Consider the following 23,606-nt stretch of genomic DNA (forward strand, 5'->3'; position numbering starts at 1 on the left):
GCATTTTTGTTATGTTTTCTTCGTTAAAGTAGTCTTTTAAGCTACTTTCATGTGTTTTCAGGTTTAAAGGACATATTACATGAAATGATGCAATTTGGAGCTTTTGGAGCAAAACTGAGCTGGAATGTGGTGTACGCAAATAGAGCACGAGGAATGAACGTCCAAAACTATGCATCACACAATCTTCCTCCTAAGCCGTGCATCCCACCATTCCTATCCATCATCCATAAACCCTAATTCCCTTTAATCCAAAACCGTGCATTAATCAGCCACCATAATTCCATAACCCTAATATTCTATTCCCTAATTCGGAGCACCCATTCATGCCATTTTATTATCTATTCCATCACCCTAATATGCCATTATACCTTCCCACTAAACCCCCCCCATTTAACAAAAGAAAAGTTTCAAGCCGTGACCTCCCATTATTAATAAAAACCTAACACTCCCATTATTCAACCATTAAGCCATTCACTCCATTATAATACTCCCATTATTCATTCAGCCGCACCACCCCTTAATTCCCTTTAATCCATAGCCATCCATTTAATCCACCCAAAACCGTGCAAACCATCTCTCCACTTCCCATTAATCGTCCACTTCTCATTATCCATTATCCATGCATTGCCATTATCTCCCACTAATCTTCATCAATCCATGCACTTCCACCTATATATACCTATCACTCATTCATGTTTAAGGGGAGAGGAATCCGCACCATAATCTCATTTTTCCATTGTAATACACAAACATTTCCCCTTCTCCATTTTCTCCATTTCCACTCCATTCCACACTTCCATCCCATCAACCAACCTATCCTTAAACCTTGTGCTACAACAACGAGGAAGAGAAGAGTGCCTAAACGTTCATACAATTCAAATTTTGAGTTGTTGGAATGTTTAGGTGTTTCTTTGATTTCAAAGATATGAGGAACTAAACCCCCTTTAGCTAGGGGGTGATTCGAAATATATGTTTATGCTTGCATTTTGATTTGATTAATTCTAATTGCGTTTCATAAGTTGTGGTTCAATTTGTTTAACTGTTTGATTGATAACTTATTTATGAATGTTTATTAAGAATGCGCGCTTAATTTTCATGCATAAATATGACGCTAGAATATAAGTGAATTTCACCTAATCGTTATGAACTTATATTCACAAGTAGTGGAGGTTGCTTATAAACAATCGCGTTAAATGAATTCTTGGCACGAGTTTCATGCTCATCATAGTAACGAATGCCTCGTCAACACTTATAGTTTTCATAATGCTTAATGATCTTTGATTGTATCTTTATTGTGCTGTTCACGTAAAGGACTTTTGGAGAATGTGGTGAATTGCGTTGCGCTAACCCATCCAATTCATTAACTTAAGGAAAACTTGACGGTTAATTTAAGCGGACCTAATTGACCCGGGGCGTTGAGAATTAATGATTTGTTGAAATGCAATTGGAAATCGTTTTATTATGCAAGTATAACATATGTGGAGATGAACCCCGTAGCTAACTTTCCATCCATTTGTTCTTTCTTTTCTTGTTTCTGTTTTCATGTTTAATTTAACTTGTTATTCAATTATGTTAAACATGTGAAACTAATTTCTTTTTAGTTAGAGGCGAATTTGAAGCCATGGACATATGTTGGTTATGATTTGATTTACTCCAGTTATGAATTCATGAACTTTAGATGTGGGTTACTTTTCTGTTTTGATTAAGAACTTGTTTATGTATGTGGGTTGAGGGTCGACACTTAATTTGCATGCCTAAGACTTGATGCTAGGATATAAGGGAATTTCACCTAATCGTTATGAACTTATATTCATGAGTAGTAAAAATCGCTAGTCACGATTGTGTTTAGTAAACCCTAGGCTGGATTAACATGCGTATTCCATAGTTATGAATGCCTAGTCAATGTTTATGATTTCCGTTGAACTTAATGATCTTTGTTGAATGTCTCTATCATGCGTATTCCATGTGAGAGACTTTGATTAGGAATAATTTGGTTGTAATGCGTATCCCATTCAATCCAATGAATCTAGGGAAATCTGAAGGTTAATTTAAGCGGACCTAATTAACTTGGAGCATTGTCATTCATCGTTTGTTGAAGTCATAACTGGGAGTCAAATTATATGCTTATGTTCATGTGTGGATAAGGAACCCTCTAACTAGTTTTTCATCATTCTATTTCATTAATTTCGTTTTTTTTTTTTTAGAATCTGTTTTAATTCCAAGTTTCTGTTTTAGTTTAAATTCATCCAAAACCAATCCCCCATTTATTTTAAAGTGTTAGATTAATTAGAAATACATTTAGTTTGTGTTTATAAGTGCTTTGGGTACTGTTTGAGTCTTTTGGTTTGTTTGAGTGTTTTAAAGTTTAGTTTTGCAATTCTTTGAGTCTAGTATAGTGTTTTAAAATTTATTTTACGTTTTTGAGTCAAATCCAAGTGATTAACAATCCCTCCTAATCCCCGGTCCAGAACGATCCCTACTTGCATACTTACTACAATTGATAAAAGAGGGTTTAATTTGTGTGCGTATAAATCACGCATCACTTCCTTTGTTGAATTGCATGGGTTGCCTCCCAAGTAGCGCTTTCTTTAACGTCTTGCAGCCGGACGAAGACACGTTCATGCTCCATTGGAGCCCACGGCATGGAGTGGGGTCTCCTCCACGACATGCTCCACAAAGTTCTCATAGTATGGCTTCAATCTATGTCCGTTCACCTTGAACTCGTGGCCACTTTTTAAGCTTTGGACTTGGACTGCACCATGAGGAAAAACATTAGTAACAACAAGAGGTCCAATCCATTTAGAACGTAACTTACCAGGGAATAACCGAAGTCTTGAATCAAAAAGCAACACTTTCTGCCCCTTGGAGAACGTTTTGGTACGAAGCATCTTATCATGATAAGCCTTCGTCTTGTCCTTGTAGATGCGAGCATTCTCGTAAGCCTCGTTCCTAATCTCCTCAAGTTCATCTAATTGGAGCTTCCTATGAACTCCAGCAGCGTCTATGTCCAAATTGAAGGTTTTCACAGCCCAATGTGCCTTGTGCTCTAACTCAACGGGCAAATGACATGGCTTACCATATATAAGCCGAAAAGGTGACATGCCAAGGGGAGTTTTGTAAGCCGTACGATAGGCCCACAATGCATCGTCCAAGCGCAAACTCCAATCTCTTCTTGAGGGTCCCACGGTTTTCTCTAGGACTTGTTTGATCTCCCTATTTGAAACCTCCGCTTGCCCATTGGTTTGAGGGTGATAAGGTGTGGAAACCTTATGAGTAACGTTGTACTTCTTGAGCAAAGCTTCAATGGTGCGGTTACGAAAGTGAGAACCCCCATCACTAATTAAAACTCGTGGCATCCCAAACCTAGCAAAAATATTAGATTTCACAAAATCTGCAACAACCTTAGAATCGTTAGTACGGGTGGCTTTGGCTTCCACCCATTTGGAAACATAATCGACAGCTAGCAAGATATAAGTGAAACCAAAAGATGGAGGGAAGGGGCCCATGAAATCAATACCCCACACATCAAAAATTTCCACAAATGAGAGAGATTGTTGTGGCATTTGGTCCTTAGGCCCTATGTTACCTGTTCTTTGACACTTATCGCATGTTAAACAAAACATTTTAGCATCTTTAAAGAGATTAGGCCAATAAAATCCAGATTGTAACACCTTTAGGGCTGTCCTTTGGGTGCCAAAATGTCCCCCACATGCATAAGTATGGCAGAATGTAAGAATGGAATTAAATTCAGATTCGGGCACACATCTACGCATAATCTGATCTGGGCAGAATTTCCATAAATATGGATCATCCCAAACATAAAAACGTGCATCATGAACAAGTTTATCACGTTGGAACTTGTTTAGGGTACTAGGAACTTGCTTAGACACCAAGAAATTGACCAAATCGGCATACCAAGGGGTTCCTACCTCAATGGACAGAAGTTGCTCATCCGGAAACGTTTCTAAAATGGGGGTGGACTCTTCCTCACGCACCATTCTACTTAGGTGGTCAGCCACCACGTTTTCACACCCTTTCTTGTCTCGGATTTCAAGATCGAACTCTTGAAGTAGGAGCATCCAACGAATGAGTCTTGGCTTAGCCTCCTTTTTGGTGAGAAGATACTTCAAGGCTGCATGGTCAGTGAAAACAATTACTTTAGTACCAAGAAGATATGATCTAAACTTATCTAAAGCAAATACAACCGCCAAGAGTTCTTTTTCGGTTGTAGAATAATTCAATTGAGCATCATTTAAAGTGCGTGAAGCATAATAAATAACATGTGGCTGTTTATTTTTCCTTTGACCCAAAACAGCCCCAAGTGCATAATCCGATGCATCACACATCAATTCAAAGGGAATGGACCAATCCGGGGGAGTTATGATGGGTGTCGTGGTGAGTAAGTCTTTTAGATGCTTGAATGCCTTCTCACACGCCTCGTTGAACTCAAAAGACACATCCTTTTGGAGTAGGCGGCATAGGGGTTGTGCAATCTTGGAAAAGTCCTTGATAAATCGTCGATAGAATCCTGCATGGCCAAGAAAAGAACGGACCTCTCTAACCGACGTAGGAGAGGGTAAGTGACGTACAAGATCTATTTTAGACTTATCAACTTCAATTCCTTTTTCAGAGATGATATGACCCAAAACTATACCTTGTTTAACCATAAAATGACATTTTTCCCAATTCAAAACAAGGTTAGTTTCCATGCATCTTTTCAAGATTAAAGTGAGATTATGCAAACAAGCATCAAATGAGTCTCCAAACACACTAAAATCGTCCATAAATACTTCAATTATCTTTTCAACATAATCAGAGAAGATACTTACCATGCATCGTTGGAAAGTGGCCGGTGCATTGCATAAACCAAATGGCATACGACGATATGCAAAAGTACCAAATGGACAAGTAAAGGTGGTCTTTTCTTGATCATCCGGCGTTATGACAATTTGATTATAACCCGAATAACCATCAAGAAAGCAATAAAAAGAATGACCGGCTAACCTTTCAAGCATTTGATCAATGAATGGCAAAGGGAAGTGATCTTTCCTTGTTGCGGCATTTAGCTTTCTATAGTCAATGCACACCCTCCAACCGGTTTGAATGCGTGTAGGCACAAGTTCATCTTCTTCATTCTTCACCACAGTCACTCCGGATTTCTTTGGCACAACTTGAACCGGTGAAACCCAACGGCTATCCGAGATAGGATAGATCACCCCACAATCTAGAAGCTTGATAATCTCCTTTTTCACAACTTCCATCATTGGAGGGTTGAGCCGGCGTTGAGCCTCTCTGGTTGGTTTAGCCCCCTCCTCTAAAAGTATGCGATGCATGCAAGTTGTAGGACTAATACCCTTTATGTCGGCCAAGGTCCATCCTATGGCCGTCTTATGCTCTTTCAACACCCGAATCAATTTCTCCTCCTCCATTGCTGTGAGGGATAAGGAAACTATGACAGGCAACGTCTCATTGTCTTCCAAATAGACATACTTCAAATGATCCGGCAATGGTTTAAGCTCAAGAATGGGTGCCTGAATCACTGAAGGTAACAACTTGTTAGTCGAAACAGGAATTGGACTCGGTTTTGGAGGCTTACCAAAGTGTTGTGGCAATGACTCAAGTGCAGCAACCATCTCGGCCTCATCTTCACTTCTAGGCACGGCAAAACCAGATTTTTGCCCAATTCCTTGTGCAATTGTTGTTTCAAGTGTATCCCTCTCCAAAGAATCGAGAAATTCCTGCGCCAAATCATCAATTATATCAATAGAAAAGCAAGAATGATCGTCCTTAGGAAATTTAATACTTTCAGAAAGATTGAAATCAATGACTTCCCCATCAAATTCCATCGTTAAAGTTCCTTTAAACACATCTATCTTGGTGCGGGCTGTTTTCATGAAGGGCCTCCCTAATAGAATCGGTAATGGGGTGGAATGGGGTGAATCCTCCATGTCAAGCACGTAGAAATCCGCTGGAAAAATCAAGTTATCAACCTGTACCAAAACATCTTCCAAAACACCCTTTGGATATGCATTAGAACGATCGGCTAATTGAATTATCACACCATCATTTTTAAGCTCACCTAAGTTCATAGATGCATAAATAGAGTATGGCATAACATTAATCGAAGCCCCTAAGTCTAACATGCATTGTTCAAACTTAGTATTACCAATAACGCACGGAATTGTAAAACTACCCGGATCTTTGCATTTAGGGGGTAATTTCCTTTGTAACACAGCAGAGACATTTTCACTTACCTGGACCACCTCCTTGTTTGAAATCCTCTTCCTCGTTGTGCAAAGCTCTTTTAAGAACTTGGCATACTTAGGGACTTGCTTGATTGCATCAAGGAGCGGAATGTTAACTTGAACTTTCCTAAAGGTTTCCAAAATGTCCTTTTCACTCTCCTCCTTCTTTGATTGCCTAAACCTGCTAGGAAAGGGCACGTTTAGTGGAATGGAACTTGACAAAGTCGAATTTGGACTTACCTTAGGCATATTGGACGGTTTTGGCACAATAGGGGGCTGCGGCAAAGATTCTTTCACCCTTGCCGTGGCCTTTATTCCTTGTTCCTCCTCTTCTTGCAGCAACACGTCCTCTTCTTGACTTGTTTTGGACGTGCTTGGGGTGGTTTCGACCTCCTTACCACTTCTCAACATGATTGCCTTGGCAGATTCGAATCCTCCCCTTGGATTGACAACGGTTGAGCTAGGGAGCTTGCCTTTGTCTCGGAATTGTCCTACAAATTCCGCAATCTGCCCAATTTGTTTCTCCAAGTGATCCACCCTTTTGTCTTGGTTTTGCATGGCTTTGGTTTGATCCTCTTGCCCCTGAGACAAATTGGTAAGTAATTTAAGAAGTGTTTCATTGCCCAACGACGTACCTTGATTGTTTTGGGCAGGTTGTGCTTGGTTTGGATTGGGGCCGAATGGCTTGGTGTAGAACCCCGGGGGTTGTTGTCTAAAGCCTCCTTGTTGTTGAGGTTGTTGAGGTTCCCTCCACTTGAAGTTTGGATGGTCTCTCCAACCCGGATTGTATGTGTTGGAATATGGATCATTCCTTGGTTGATTGTGGTTCGGAAATCCCATGGCATTTGCACTCTCCCATCCCCCATTCTCAATCAATTGAGGGCATTTTTCCGAAGGGTGTCCTTGGATAGAACATACACCACATACAATCGGTCCTTGTATCTTCATTCCTTCGGCCATCTGAGACACAATAGAAGTAAGATTAGCTATCTGAGATTGAATATCGGATTGAGAACTTACCTCATTCAAGTGTTGCCGTGGGGGGTCCCTTTGCCCAAGTCCTTCATATTGTTGTGCATTTAGAGCACGGTTTGCAATTAGGGTCTTGGCCGACATAGGAGTTTTGTCCACCAATGCACCTCCCGCCGAAGCATCGAGCATTTGCCTTTCAATGGGAAGAAGGCCCTCATAGAAATATTGAAGGAGAAGCTCCTCCTTCATTTGATGTTGAGGACACGATGCAACAAGGGCTTTAAAACGCTCGTAGTATGCCGGAAAAGATTCTCCTTGACTTTGTTGGATTCCGCTAATTTTCTTCCTCAAGAGAATGACTCTTGAAGTAGGGAAGAACTTCTCCAAGAACGCTCTCTTCATGCTCTCCCAAGAAGTAACGGTCCCGGGTGCCAATTCATAAAGCCAATCCTTAGCCTTTTCCACAAGAGAGAATGGAAAAGCTTTCATCATTAGAATGTTCCCATCGACATTTATGGGTGTCATGCTCGAACAAACAACCTCGAACTCCTTGAGATGCTTGTTGGGATCTTCCATGGAAAGCCCATGGTATTTCGGAATGTGGTGCAACAAGCTTGACTTCAACTCGAATTCATCGGTCTTGCCTTGGGCAGCCACGGGGTATTGAATGCATAATGGTGCGGCATTGGCCAACCCCGAGGCCGAAAGCTCTTTAATGGTCCGATTGTCTGCTGCCATAACTTCTTCTTCCACACTTTCAAACTCAGATTCGGCCTCTGAACTTGAACTAGGTTCACTAGGTTCGGGATGCCTCCTCTTTCTTCTCAAATCACGTTCAAAATCGTCGTTAAAGTCCAAGATATGTGCATGCACAGTTTGAGAACTCCGCGTCATGCACTAGTACCTAAACCAAGAAAACAAAACAAAATGAGAAAACTAGGTAAATTACACTAAAAACATACGGCAAAAACACAAGGGATTAGCAATTTTGCTAATCCCCGGCAACGGCGCCAAAATTTGATGCGAAAATAGTTAAACACACAAATTAACCCTATGGATGACAATTGTAGTAAATGAGCAAATAGGGATCGTTCTAGACCGGGGATTAACTAGGGATGCTAATCAATGTGAAATTGACTCAAAAGACTCAAAACAACACAAACACACTCAAATCTGCCTAAAAACCACTTTCTGGGCAGATTTGAGCACAAACACAAATTTGGACGAAATTAAGTAATAACTTGACTCAAGAACGTAAAAACACAATATAAAATACTAAACTAACTCAAAGAATGTAAAACTAAACACTTAAAACATTAAAACAAACCAAAAGACTCAAACATCACCCAAAACACTCAAAACTGCCTTAAAATCACTTTCTGGGCAGTTTTGAGCACTTTGGTGAATCTGGACGAAATTGGGAAATAAAATGAATCAAAACACTTAAAAGCACAAACTAAATTGATTTCTAACTAAATTGGACATTAGAGTAAAGGGGGATTAAGGTTTTGACAAAGTTAAATTAAATAAAACAAGTTAATAAACTAGGCAGATTGTATAAACGGATTTGAGAAACAAGATGATGGATGGATTAGTTAGAGGTCCATTCTCCACACATGACACATTTATATATGAATCGATTCTCCAATTGCTTTTCATTATCTATGATGCTCAACACCCCAAGTTAACCGTGATGCACTAATTAACTCTCAAATTTTCCTTATGTTATTGAATTGGATGATGCATGCGACAATTCAAATCATTCTCCAATGGTTCTCAACATGAATGCATAGAAGAGATACAATGAGAGATCATTATGCTCTATGAGAATTATAAGTGTTGACGAGGCAATTGTAACTATGAATGCATGATACTTTTGCCAAGAATTCAATTAACGCGGTTGTGACTAGCAACCTTCACTACTCATGTTTATAAACTTGTGACGATTAGGTGAAACTCGTTTATAAACTAGCATCGAGTTTATGCATGAAGACTAAGTATGCATCCCTAATCAACATACAAAAACAAGTTTTTAATAAACATGATAATTGAATTACAATCACAACTTAACAAATCACAATTGGAAGAAATCAATTCATATTTCAAACATGTTCATGGCTTCAAACTTTCCCCTAACTAATTAGGGGTTTAGCCACTCATGATTACAACAAACTTAGAGAGTAATAACAAAGTAAACATTGAAAACAAGAATCGAAGTACACCTAAAAATTCCAACAACTCAATCTTGAATTGTATGAACGTTTAGGCCTCTTCTCCTCTAGTTGCTGCGGCACAAGGGGTTTTGGTGAGTTTTGGGGGTTATGGATGATGTAGAATGATGTGTTTAGGGTAGGGATGGATGTAGGGGAAGGTAAGGAGTGTTTTTGGGCAGAAAATATGAAGAATGGTGAAGTATGGTAGTGCTAGAGAGAGGGGAGGAATTTCTGGCGTGAATGAATGTGTATGAGAGATGGTTTTCTGAAATGGAAGAGTGTGTTGTTTGTGGCTGCAATGCATGCTTATTTATAGGTGAAATGGGGGGAACATGATGACTAGGAATTAGGTGGAAAGCTGAAATGGTGATGGGAGATGCATGTGGCTGTTTGTGCATGTGATTAAAGGGTGGAAATGCATGTGCTTTGACAGAAATGAAAGGGAATGCACGGTTTTGGTTGATTTCTGGTGGTTGTGAGGTGGAAATCTAGGTGGAAATGGATGTGGATTAAAGCTATGTGAATGATTAAGGTGAATGTGCATGAGTGCATGTGAAATCTGCCAAGATGCATGTGTTATGAAGTGGATTTTCTGCAAAGGCAAGGTGAATGTGCATGTGATTAAATTAAAAGATGGAATGCATGTGAAAGGTTGGAGATTGAATGATTAAAGTGCATGTGGCTGATTTATGAAGGGGAAATGCAAAGGGGAAATCTGGAAATGGGATAGGAGCCACGGCATTGTGTGGTGTTTGTTTGAATGTTTGCAATGATGAAATGGATGGGAGTGGTTTGATGAATGAGTGGATGGAATGATGAAAGAATAAAAGGGAATGATGAAAGGGGAACAAGTGCATGTTAGCCACGGCAAGGAATGCATTTTCTGAATGAATGAAGGCAGGTTATGTGGAAGGGCTTGAACAAAGGTAGAAGCATGGCACAAAGGTGAATGGGTGATGTGTGAATGTGGTTGAATGATTAAAGTGTAAATGATTAATGAATGGTTCTTTGTTGATGGTGGAAATCTGAAATGATGAAGTGGAATGTGCATGTGGCTGCAATGATGGTGTTTTGCACGGCAATGATGGAGAAAGAATGTGTGGATGCATGGTTGTGTTGGTGATGAATGTGAACTCTTTGTTCTTCATTTTCATTCCTTTGGTCTTCAATTTCGTCCATCTACTTGGCTTTAAGCATATGCAATCCATTCCAATCTCTAATTTGCTCCAAAAGGCTCCGAAAGGCATCCTTTTGCATCCTTAGCCATATGAACCTATAAACACACGAAAATGACTTTAAACACTAAATTAAGTAAGAAAACACAACATAAATGCATAAGAACTAGCTAACTAAGGCGCATAAATATGCTTCTATCACTTATCTCGAATTTCCAAGTCAAACTCTTGTAGTAAGAGTATCCATCTAATCAAGCGTGGTTTAGCATCCTTCTTTGTCATCAAATACCTAATAGCTGCATGATCAGAAAACACAATAACTTTAGATCCCACAAGATATGACCTAAACTTTTCTAAGGCAAAAACAACAGCAAGCAACTCCTTTTCAGTTGTGGAATAGTTAAGTTGAGCATCATGCAGAGTCCGGCTTGCATAGTAGATCACATGTGGAAGCTTGTTCACCCTTTGCCCTAAAACTGCACCAACAGCATAATCAGAGGCATCACACATTAATTCAAAAGGTAACGACCAATCTGGTGCCATAATAATAGGGGCTGAGGTTAGTTCATATTTCAAAGTATTGAATGCATCCATACAAGCCTTATCAAAATGAAATGCAACATCTTTAGCTAACAGATTGCATAATGGACGAGTGATCATTGAAAAGTTCTTAATGAAACGACGATAAAAACCCGCATGGCCCAAAAAACTTCTTACTCCCTTCACAGTGGTGGGGGCTACCATATTGGTGATGACGTCAATTTTGGCTTTGTCTACCTCCATTCCTTTGCTAGAGATTACATGTCCCAAAACAATTCCTTGTTTCACCATAAATTGGCACTTTTCCCAATTGAGAACCAAATTTGTTTCCTGACATCTTTGAAGTACTAAAGAGAGATGGTTAAGACATTCATCAAAAGAGGAACCAAATACTGAGAAATCATCCATAAATACCTCAATGAATCTTTCTACCATGTCAGAAAAGATGGCCAACATGCATCTTTGGAATGTTGCTGGAGCATTGCAAAGTCCAAAAGGCATTCTCCGGTATGCAAATGTGCCAAAGGGGTGATACGAGATTTATACGCGCACAAATTAAACCCTCTTTTCGTCAAGTTGTAGTAAATGTATAAGTAGGGATCGTTCTGGACCGGGGATTAGGAGGGATTGTTAATCTCTTGGAAACTGACTCAAAAACGTAAAAACAATATAAAACACTATACTAGACTCAAAGAATGCAAAACTAATCTTTAAAACACTAAGACAAACCAAAGACTCAAAATGCTTTTAAAAACACAAACTAAAATGATTTCTAACTAAATTGACATTAAAGTAAAGGGGGATTTAAGTTTATACGAAATTAAATTAAATGAACAAATTAAAACAGAATGTAAATATGGAATTTATGAAATGGAATGAATGGATGATAGAATAGCTAAGGGGTTCATCTCCATACATGTTACACTTGCATAATAAAAAGATTTCCAATTGCATTTCAACAAATCATTAATTCTCAACGCCCCGGGTCAATTAGGTCCGCTTAAATTAACCGTCAAGTTTTCCTTAAGTTAATGAATTGGATGGGTTAGCGCAACGCAATTCACAACATTCTCCAAAAGTCCTTTACGTGAAAAGCACAATAAAGATACAATCAAAAATCATTAAGCATCATGAAAACTTTAAGTGTTGACGAGGCATTCGTTACTATGGAATACGCATGAAACTTATGCCAAGAATTCATTTAACGCGATTGTTTATAAGCAACCTCCACTACTTGTGAATATAAGTTCGTAACTATTAGGTGAAACTCACTTATATTCTAGGGTCATATTCATGCATGAAAATTAAGTGTACACTCTCAATAAACATACATAAATAAGTTATCAATCAAACGGTTAAACAAATTGAACCACAACTTATGAAACGCAATTAGAAGTAATCAAATCAAAATGCAAGCATAAACATTTATTTCGAATCACCCCCTAGCTAAAGGGGGTTTTAGTTCCTCATTACGTTGAAATCAAAGAATCACCTAAACATTCCAACAACTCAAACTTGAATTGTATGAACGTTTAGGTCCTCTTCTCTTCCTCGTTGTTGTAGCACAAGGTCTAAGGTGAGGTTTGGGGGATTATGGAAATGGTAGAGGAGTGGTGTTGTGAAGTGTTGGAATGGTGTTTGGATTGTAAGGGAGATACACGGCAACAAGGGGTTTGTTGCTTGGTGTTTGTGACTGAAATGTGTATGGAAGAGTGAATGAATTTTGAGGAGTGTTGGATGCTTATTTATAGGTGAAATGGGGGGAACATAATAGCTAGGAGGTTGGTGGAAATCTGAAATGGTGATGGGAGATGCATGTGGCTGATTTGTGCATGTGATTAAAGGGTGGAAGTGCATGTACTTTGACAGAAATGAAAGGGAACCCACGGCATGGATGGTTTTCTGGAATGATGGCAGGTTGTGTATGTGTTTGGGAAGAGAATAAATGTATGATGGTGGCTGAATGATTAAAGGGAATGAATGGGAGTGACACTAGATTGGTTATGCATGTGGAATGTGGCTGAATTGTTGGTGAAATGATGAAATGGAATGCTGAAAAGGTAGGGAACTCACGGCAAGGATGGTGTTTGGTGCTGGAAATAAATGTGTTTGCATGATAAATTAAGCTAATGGTGAATGAATGTGAATGCATGTGAATTAAAGAAGGAATGCTTGTTTGGAAATGAATGTGAAGACATGTGAAAGCTGGAAATGCATGTGAAGATGTTGGAAATGGGAATGAAGGTCACGGCAAAGGTTGGAGAAATGATTATGGATGCATGTGTTGAATGATTTCTTGGTGAGGGATGTGGAGTGGTTGAATGTGGTGCAATGATAATGTTTTGTGGCTGAATTGGTGGTGGAATTATGATGGGAGTGCATATGATTAAAGAGTGGGAGTGCATGTGGGTGAATGTGAAGGGAATGCATGTGTTGATGACTAGGTTAGTGGGTGGAAATCTGAAAATGGCAAAAGGGAATGGGAGCTCACGGTTTTGAGTTGTTTGTTTGTGTGAAGTGTGTGTGAATGCATGTGAAGATGCTAATAAATAATGCATGTAGGGTTAGGAAATAAAATCATAACTTAAAGGGAAATGATTAAAGGGTGTTGAAAGGTTTTGCATGGCTTTGAAGTGATTGTGGATTGGGCTAGGGTTTAAGTACATGAAATGGACCCAAATTGCTCCCCCTTGCATGGCAAGGAATGGTGTTTGTGTTAAGCCCAAGGCAAGGTGAATGTAATTGGGTTAGGGCCATTGTTTTGTGTCCTCAAGTGCATACAAGGCCTTCAATTTCATCCAACACTTGGGCTCCAAGCATAAGATATCCATCCTTAGCCCAATAGTGCTCCAAAACACTCCACAATGCATCCTTTCGTCAAACACGTCTTATTATCCTGAAAACACACAAAAGAAGCATAAAGGACTAAACTAACTAAAGAAACATAACGTAAATGTACGAGAACAAGCCATTTAAGTCGCATGAATATGCTCCTATCAAGGGGCAAGTAAAGGTTGTTTTCTCTTGATCCTCCGGAGCGATTGCAATTTGATTGTAACCTGAGTATCCATCCAGAAAACAATAATGTGAGTAACCTGCCAATCTCTCAAGCATTTGATCTATGAAAGGCATAGGAAAGTAATCTTTTCTAGTGCTAGAATTCAACTTCCTGTAATCGATGCAAACACGCCAACTGGCCGTGGGCTTTGTGGTCACAAGCTCATTGTTTTCATTCCTCATCACAGTGATTCCCACCTTCTTAGGCACCACCTGAATAGCACTCACCCATTTGCTATCAGAAATGGGATATATGATCCCCACATCTAACAATTTCAACACCTCATTCCTAACAACTTCCTTCATGTGTGGATTGAGTCTTCTTTGTGGCTCACGGGTTGATTTTGCTCCTTCCTCCAAAAGGATCCTATGCATGCACATGGTAGGGCTTATTCCCTTGATATCTGCAATAGACCAACCAAAAGCTGATTTGAACTCTTTTAACACCCTAATTAGTTTATCTTCTTCAACTGGGGTGAGGTCAGAAGCTATGATTACTGGAAGAGTTTCAAATTCAGCTAGATATGCATATTTTAGATGTGGTGGAAGTGGTTTAAGTTCAAGTTTTGGTGCCTTAACAGTGGAAGGAGTTAGATGTGACATTGATGATTCTAAAGGCTCTAAAAGAGGTGAAACATTCAAAGGATATGGTGCTAATGCTTCCAAGGCAGCTACTTCTTCCATGAGTGCATCTTCTTCATCAAACTCATCTTAAGATTGACTCAAAACAGTTTGTAATGGTTCATTAGATTGTGCCTGCAAGAACTTAGAGAAAACAAGTGAATCAAGCACATCAATGGCATAACAATCAAGAGAGGAAGAAGGATGAGAAAGAGATTCAAACACTTTGAATTGAACTGTCTCTCCTAACACTGTCATAGTGAGGAGTCCATTTTGCACATCAATGATGGTCTTGGCCGTGGCCATGAAAGGTCTCCCAAACAATATTGGCAACTCACGATCATGTATAGGAGCTTCTTCCATGTCCAACACTACAAAATCTGCAGGCAAGATTAGTTTATCAACTTGAACTAGAATATCTTCTACTATACCTCTTGGATATTTAACTGATCTGTCTGCAAGTTGTAATGAAATGGTGGTGGCTTTCAAATCTCCCAAACCTAGTTAAAGGTACACTGAATAAGGCATTAAGTTGATGCTAGCACCCAAATCAAGCATTGCCTTCTCTACTTTCTTGTCCCCTATGGTGATGTTGATAGAGAAACTTCCTGGGTCCTTGAGCTTTGGTGGAAGTTTTCTTTGCAAAACTGCACTCACATTCTCAGACACCACTACCTTCTCATGTGGTCCATACTTCCTTTTGTAGTTGTTTAACTCCTTGAAGAACTTCCCATATGCCGGCATGTTCCTAATGACATCAAGCAAAGGTAAGTTAACATTCACTTTGCTTAGTATATCAAAAATTTCTTTGAATGACTTATCCTGCTTGCTCTTGGCAAGTCTTCCAGGGAATGGTATTGGTGGAGTGTATGGTTTCTCGGCCTTGTGAAGATTTGGTGCTTCAAATGAGGAAGTGGCATGGCTTGGTTCCTCATTTGGTTTCTCATTGTCTCCTTGAGTAACACCTGCATTCACATGATCATATTCATTAGTAACTTCATTGCCAACTCTATTATCAATAACCTTACCACTTCTAAGTGTAGTGATTGCTTTGGCTTGCTCTTGGTTCCTTTGGAGTATCACGGGTTGGCTTGGAAACTTCCCAACCTCTCTTTGGTTCAAGGCATCTGCAATCTGCCCCAATTGTGTCTCTTGGTTAGGGCGGCTGAATGTTGTTGGAGAGTGCTATTTGTGGACTGTTGGAATTGCAAGGTGTTTTGGGCTAACAATTTAACCGTATCCTCAAGGGTAGTGGCAGGTTTTGGTTGGAAATTTTGGATTGGATTGTTATTCTTCCATGAAAAGTTGGGATGATCTCTGATAGGAGCATATTCATGCGACTTAAATGGCTTGTTCTCGTGCATTTACGTTATGTTTCTCTCGTTATTTTAGTCCTTTATGCTTCTTTTGTGTGTTTTCAGGTTCTAAGGGCCTAGGGAGCAAGAAAGTGCATTTTGAGGCCATTTGGAGCATTTTTGGGCATGGATTGGATAGCTTAATCATGGAGCAAAGAGGATGGACGAAATTGAAGCCTTGTATGCTCTTTGGGGACATCAAACAAAGGGCCTAGCCCAATCAAACAAATCCTTTGAGCCATGGAAAACCTCTAGCCCAATCAAACACATTATGCCATACAAACCAACCTATTTTAGGCCCATTCTATGTACTTAAACCCTAGCCCTTTAAACTAGTTCATTTATCACTTATCAAACCATTCACTTATCACTCACCACATATCATTCACTTATCACTTAACATATCATTCATTTATTTCACTTCCATACTCCTCTTAATTCCACATGCATTCTCACACATGCACATCATTCACTCACATTTCCACCTTCCTACTTCATCATTTCACCACATTCTCCCTCTTTAACTCACATGCATTCATCATAATTCACAACACAAAACAACTTCATTGCCGTGGGTTCCCATTTCCTTTCCAAACATCTCACATGCATTTCTTCATTATTTCCTAACCCTACATGCATTATTTATTGCATCTTCACATGCATTCACACACACTTTACACATTCAAACCATGAGCTCCCATTCCTATATGCCATTTTCAGATTTCCACCCACTAACCTAGTCTTCAACACATGCACTTCCACCTTTCATCCACAATGATTCATGATTCATTCACTTTGCATCCTTTAATTCAATCACATACTTTCCCATTGTATAATACATCTACATGCATCTTTAACCAACAAACATTACAACCACATGCACCCTTTTCTCCACATTCCAAACATTGCCGTGTATCCCCTTCATCAATTCCAGCATCTTCACATGTCTTCTAGCTTTCCCTTTCATTTCCACCACTCATTCTTCATCATTTCAGCCACCTACATGCATTAATTATTAAACTCTTCATCATTGCATTCAGAAAATGAGCAAGAAAGCTTCTCAATGCCGTGTATCCCCTTCACCATTTCAGCACATTCCAACACCTTCACATGCAATTCCAGTTTTCACATGTTTTCCTAACTGATTTTCCATCATTAATTAGCCACTTGCATCTTAAACAAACAGCCATATGTTCCCTCCACTACTCCTATAAATACCCTTGCATTCATTCATTCAAGAGCATCTCATTTTTCATACACAACACACCACAAACACTTCCATCTTCTCCCTAGCCGTGAGTCTCTCCATTTTCTGCACCATTCCCTTCCCTTTCTCCTCCATTTCTTCCATTTCCATAATCCCCCAATCCATTCAACACACCAACAACATCCCTTAGTCCTTGTGCTACAACGAAGACGAAGAGAAGAAGGCCTAAACGTTCATACAATTCACGTTTGAGTTGTTGGAATGTTTACGCGTTTCTTTGATTTCAATGTTTAAATTCAATTCTCTTTGTTTTGTAATATGAGGAATGGAAGAGAAGAGTGCCTAAACGTTCATACAATTCAAGTTTGAGTTGTTGGAATGTTTAGGTGTTTCTTTGATTTCAAAGTTATGAGGAACTAAACCCTTTTTGGCTAGGGGTGATTTCAATACCATGATTATTTATGTGATATGAATTGATGAATTCCGGTTATGAACTCTTGATTCGTGAATGCAATTGGCTTAACTATTTGATGATTAACTTATTTGTGTTTGTTGATTGAGGGTCGACACTTAATTAGCATGCATGAATATGTGGCTAAAGTTTAAGAAGGTTTCACATAATCGTTACTAACTTATACTTGAAAGTAGTGAAGGTCGCTTGTCACGATCGCGTTAAGTTTAATTCTTAGCATGAGTAACATGATGTCATAGTTGCAAATGCTTTGTCAATGCTTATGGTTTTCATTATTCTTAATGATCTTCGATTGTTTCTCTATTATGATGACATGTAGGGAACTTTTGAGAATGTTTTGGGTTGTCGAATGATGCCATCCAATCCAATAATATAAGGAAAATCTGAGGGTTAACTAGTGATGTCACGGTTAATTTGGGGCATTGTCGTTCATAATTCAATGAAGGAATAACTGGAAATTGATTCATATGCATAAATATCATGTGTAGAGAAAGAACCCTTAGCTAGCTTCCCATCCATTCATTTCCGTCAAATCCATATTTACAATTTGTTTTGTTTCCAAGTATTCATTTTAGTTTAAATTCGTCCAAATCCAATTCCCCCCTATTTCGTTGAAGTCTTAGTCTTAATCTTTCTTATTTTTAGTTTTGCTTTCTTCGAGCATTAAATAGTGTTTTATATTGTGTTTTTATGTTTTTAAGTCAATTTAGAAGGTTTTAGCAAGCCCTCCTAATCCCCGGTCTAGAACGATCCCTCACTTATCCATCCTACTACAATTGTCAAACGAGGGTTTAATTTGAGTGTCAAGTAAATCTCGCATCAATCTCTCCAACTCGGGTTATATGTATTGGAATACATATCATTCCTTGGTCTTTGGTTGTAAGAATTCATGAGGTTCACTTGTTCTTGAACATACTCGGGGTAAGCTTCCCTAGATGGACATTGGTGAGTAGGATGGCTTGGTATGTTGCAAATGGCACACACTTCATTAGCTTTTGGCACCATGTTGAGCACGGATTCAAGCTTCCTTTCTAGGTTAGCTACCTGCAACAAAAGCTCATGATTAGAACTTGTTTCATAGACCCCAACTTTCTTACCCCTTAAATCTTTGTGTTGAGCATTAGACCCCAACATCTCATAAATGTTATATGACTCTTGAGCATTCTTTTTCTTCAATGCTCCACCTGCTGCATTATCAACAGTTGATTGACAATTTTGGGTTAATCCATCATAGAAAATTTGCATTTGTAAGTGAAAAGGTAACCCATGGTGTGGACATTGTATCAAGAGGCCTTTAAAACGCTCCCAACACTCATTGAAAGGTTCTCCATCATCTTGTTTGAAGTTGAAGATTTGTCCCCTTAATGTGGCTGTCTTTTGAGTGGAAAAGAACTTCTCCAAGAACTTCTTAGCCACGGCATCCCATGTGGTGAGGGAACCTGGTGTTAGAGTCATCAACCAACTCTTGGCCCTATCTTTCAAGGTGTAAGGAAACACTCTCATCCTCAAATTTACTTCACTTACTCCCTGCAAAGGTAAACCACTCACAACATTGTAAAACTCTTTAATATGAGCTAAAGGGTCTTCATTAGGTAAGCCATAAAATGAGGGAAACATATGAAAATGTGAAGATTTGAGATCATAGTTTCTAGCTTCTGTGGGCAGCAAGATGCATGAAGGTGAATTTGGTATGATTGGTTGAGCAAAGTCCTCCAAAGCTCTAAGTTCATCTTGGTTGCCCGCCATCTCTTCCTCTCTTTCCCAATCAAATTGCTCAGATCCTTTACTTGTTGAACTAGGTGAAATCCTTTCCTCTTCCTCACGGATTAGGGATGAACTTGATGGCACAAAGTTGTCCAAAGTGTGGCCCTTTAATCTTTCAATTCTTTGGCCTAACTCAACAAGTTTATTTGACATATACTACCTGAAACAAAGTAACACAAGTGTGAATGAAAATCAAGAAGCAAACAACAATGAAAAGAACAAAAATAAACTTAAAAACGTTTGAAAAGACTCAAGGGATGTGGAACTAAACGCTTAGAACACTTAAACAATCCTAAAACCCAAAACAGCAACTAGAAGACTCAAAATTGCCTAAAAACCACTTTCTGGGCAGTTTTGAGCACCTACACTAATTTGGACGAAATTGGATGGAAACTTGAATCAAAACACTTATAAACACAAATCAAAACACTTTCTAACTAATTTGGACAAAACAAAGACTCAAAGGACTCAAAACAGATTCACAAGACTCAAAACAAGCTAAAAACTCTCAAAACTGCCTAAAAACACAAACTGGGCAGTTTTGACACTAAACTCAATTTTGGACGAAAATTAGGTTTGAGCTTGACTCAAAATGCTTCAAAACACAAGATAAGACAGATTCTAAGCCTAAAACTTAACCAAATATGGGGAGAACTTGTATTTGGACGAAATGCAATTAAATGGACAGATTATAACGAAATCAGATTGTAAAGCAAGTTGATGTAAACCAATGGATAAAGGAATGGCTAAGGGATTCTTTTCCACACATGAAATGTATGCAACCTAAATCAACTTCCAGTTATCAATTTGACAAGTTATGAATCTTGACACTAATCAAAATAGCAAACAAGCAAATAAGCAATTACAAGGGACTGAAATCAGTCCCCGGCAACGGCGCCATTTTTGTTGATGTATATTTCCTTCCTAATGCTAGAATATATTTAGTATAATGGCATAAGTAAGGGTGTCGAATCCACAGGGACTAATTGGACCTATGTAACTACTTGTTTGCAAGAACTCTATAAAATGAATCAAACTAAACAAACTAGGCAGATTTGGAAATGAATCAAACTAGTCTAAATAGACAGATTTGTTGTTGTAACTTGAAAGCATGAGAAAATGAAGTAAACACAAGTAAATGAATCAACAACTAATGTAATAGGATAGTATCAATGGAAATGAAGCTAGGGATTCGGTTTCACCATTGCTTAACTAAGTCCATGTTTGTCAAGTTAGCTTGTACTCATTCATCTACCTATTTCTTGAGTTTGTTTCACTTGGATATGATCAACCATATGATGTGTGAATTTGATCAAATGTCTCTAATCATGAACCTAATTGTGATGTGCAACTTTGGTTCATAATCAAGATCATGTAATGTACAAGAAACTTTCATAAAACCAAAGGGATTAATGATAAGTCATATTTTGCATGCATCTATATCTCCCTTATTTGGCGTCTTTGTGATGTTTTGGATTAAACTAGTTGCGTTTTACATTGTTTTGTGTTAGTGTGCAGCCAAGTGTGTACTAAGATCAAAGGGAAAGCAAATGAAGTAAAAACATTCCAGAAATGATGTGAAGTGTTAAATGGTGCAATTCGGCCATATTGAGTGATTCTAAACAAAGCAAGCATTGAAATCAGATTATGTGGTTTCAACACCAAAACATGCATTCACATGCATGATCACAACCTAACCGTGCGTTTCCATGTGATCCCAAGTCAAATTATGCAACTCTAATACCAAAACATGCATTCACATGCATGATTCAGAATCTGCCCGTGCATTCCATCACCTTTCTCCATTCCACATTTCAGAAATCCACATGCATTTGGATTAAACAAACCACATATCTGCAGATCATGTCCACTCCTTGCAGCCATCATTTCAGAAATCCATTTCATCCCATCATTCCATGTGATTCCAACCCATCCCTTTGTCCATGCCGTGTGTTCTTCCCATTTTCAGATTTGTATAAACATTTTCTGGTGCTCCAATTGACCTTTGCAGGTTCCACTCACTTGTGGCAGCAAGGGCACATGCATTTTAATTAAAGAAACCACATCTGTGCAGACCTTGTCCATGCCGTGAGAACAACACTCAGAAACCCATCATTCCATCTGATTTATGCTCTGCCATCTGAGTTAAACAACTCCTAGATCCAATCTGAATGTTGGGGGATCACACACACTCTATTGGGCTCCATTTTCCGTCCATCATACTCACTCATTTCTCCCTCTCCATACCATTGCATTCTACATTCTTTTTCCTTACACAGAAACTGTCCACATTCCTTTCCCATCCGCAAGTTTTCTTCTTGAACCATAGCATTACACACGGCTCATTGGGGCCCCAATCTCTGTCCATTGTTACTCTCACATTCTCCCCATTCCATACCATTCGACATTAGTTTCTCCACCCTCATTTACAAACACATTTGGGAGCTCCAACACCGAAGGCACTCTTCAAGGAATTCAACATCAGTTTTGCTTCAAGGGTTCCTTCTACTTCATTCTATGTTCATTCATGTTGTGTACCTTTATGTTAAACATTTTGTAAACATGAATTGTAACTAATCCTCCTCTAGGGATTCAATGTAACCTTGCAAAGTTTGCCATGTAATTAAGTTAGAATGCTCATTTTGTCCATCTATTTCTTGTTTCATTTTCTGTTTTAATGGTGACTTTGTGTGTTGATTTTAATGTTTGATCATCATTTGAATTAATCACAAAGTTGTGTAGCCAAGATTAGAACACACATCATGCATAATCTTGGTAGATATGTGAATGAATGAAGGGAGTGTTTAGCACACATCCTGCCGAGTTATTCCTTTTAATTTTATGAAAGTTTCTTGTACATTACATAATCTTGATTATGGACCAAAGTTGCACATCACAATTAGGATCATGATTAGAGACATTTGATCAAATCCACACATCATATGGTTGATCATATCCAAGTGAAACAAACTCAAGAAATAGGTAGATGAATGAGTATAAACTAACTTGACAAACATGGACTTAGTTGAGCAATGGTGAAACCGAATCCCTAGCTTCATTTCCATTGATACTATTGATGCGAGATTTATACGCACACAAATTAAACCCTCTTTTTATCAAATTGTAATATAAGTATAAGTAGGGATCGTTCTAGACCGGGGATTAGGAGGGATTGTTAACCACTTGGATTTGACTCAAAAACGTAAAATAACAATATGAAACACTATACTAGACTCAAAGAATGCAAAACTAAACTTGAAAACACTAAGACAAACCAAAAGACTCAAAACAACACAAACACACTCAAATCTGCCTAAAAACCACTTTCTGGGCAGATTTGAGCACAAACACAAATTTGGACGAAATTAAGTAATAACTTGACTCAAGAACGTAAAAACACAATATAAAACACTAAACTAACTCAAAGAATGTAAAACTAAACACTTAAAACATTAACACAAACCAAAAGACTCAAACATCACCCAAAACACTCAAAACTGCCTTAAAATCACTTTCTGGGCAGTTTTGAGCACTTTGGTGAATCTGGACGAAATTGGGAAATAAAATGAATCAAAACACTTAAAAGCACAAACTAAATTGGACATTAAAGTAAAGGGGGATTTAGATTTATACGAAAATTGAAATAACAAAACAAGTTAATAAACTAAACAGATTGTAAAACGAATTTGATGGAATGGAATGAATGGATGATAGAATGGCTAAGGGGTTCATCTCCATACATGTTATACTTGCATAATAAAATGATTTCCAATTGCATTTCAATAAACTATGATACTCAACACCCCAAGTTAACCGTGATGCACTAATTAACCTTCAAATCTTCCTAACGTTATTGAATTGGATGATGCATGCGACAATTCAAAACATTCCCCACAAGTCCTCAACATGAATGCATAGAAGAGGTACAAGCAAGAATCATTACGCTCTATGAAAATTATAAGTGTTGACGAGGCATTCGTTACTA

The 23,606-nt window shown here is 38.6% G+C and overlaps 1 pseudogene; it reads left to right on the forward strand.

Moving 5' to 3' along the window:
* The first annotated feature begins 19,118 nt into the window (after window positions 1-19,118).
* LOC125473986 lies at window positions 19,119-19,229 on the forward strand (annotated as a pseudogene).
* Window positions 19,230-23,606: the final 4,377 nt, after the last annotated feature.

This window comes from the organism of the source record quoted next, unplaced genomic scaffold, assembly GCF_019419815.1.
Source record: "Pyrus x bretschneideri cultivar Hongxiangsu unplaced genomic scaffold, Pyrus_bretschneideri_v1 Contig112, whole genome shotgun sequence".
Taxonomy (NCBI): Eukaryota; Viridiplantae; Streptophyta; class Magnoliopsida; order Rosales; family Rosaceae; genus Pyrus; species Pyrus x bretschneideri.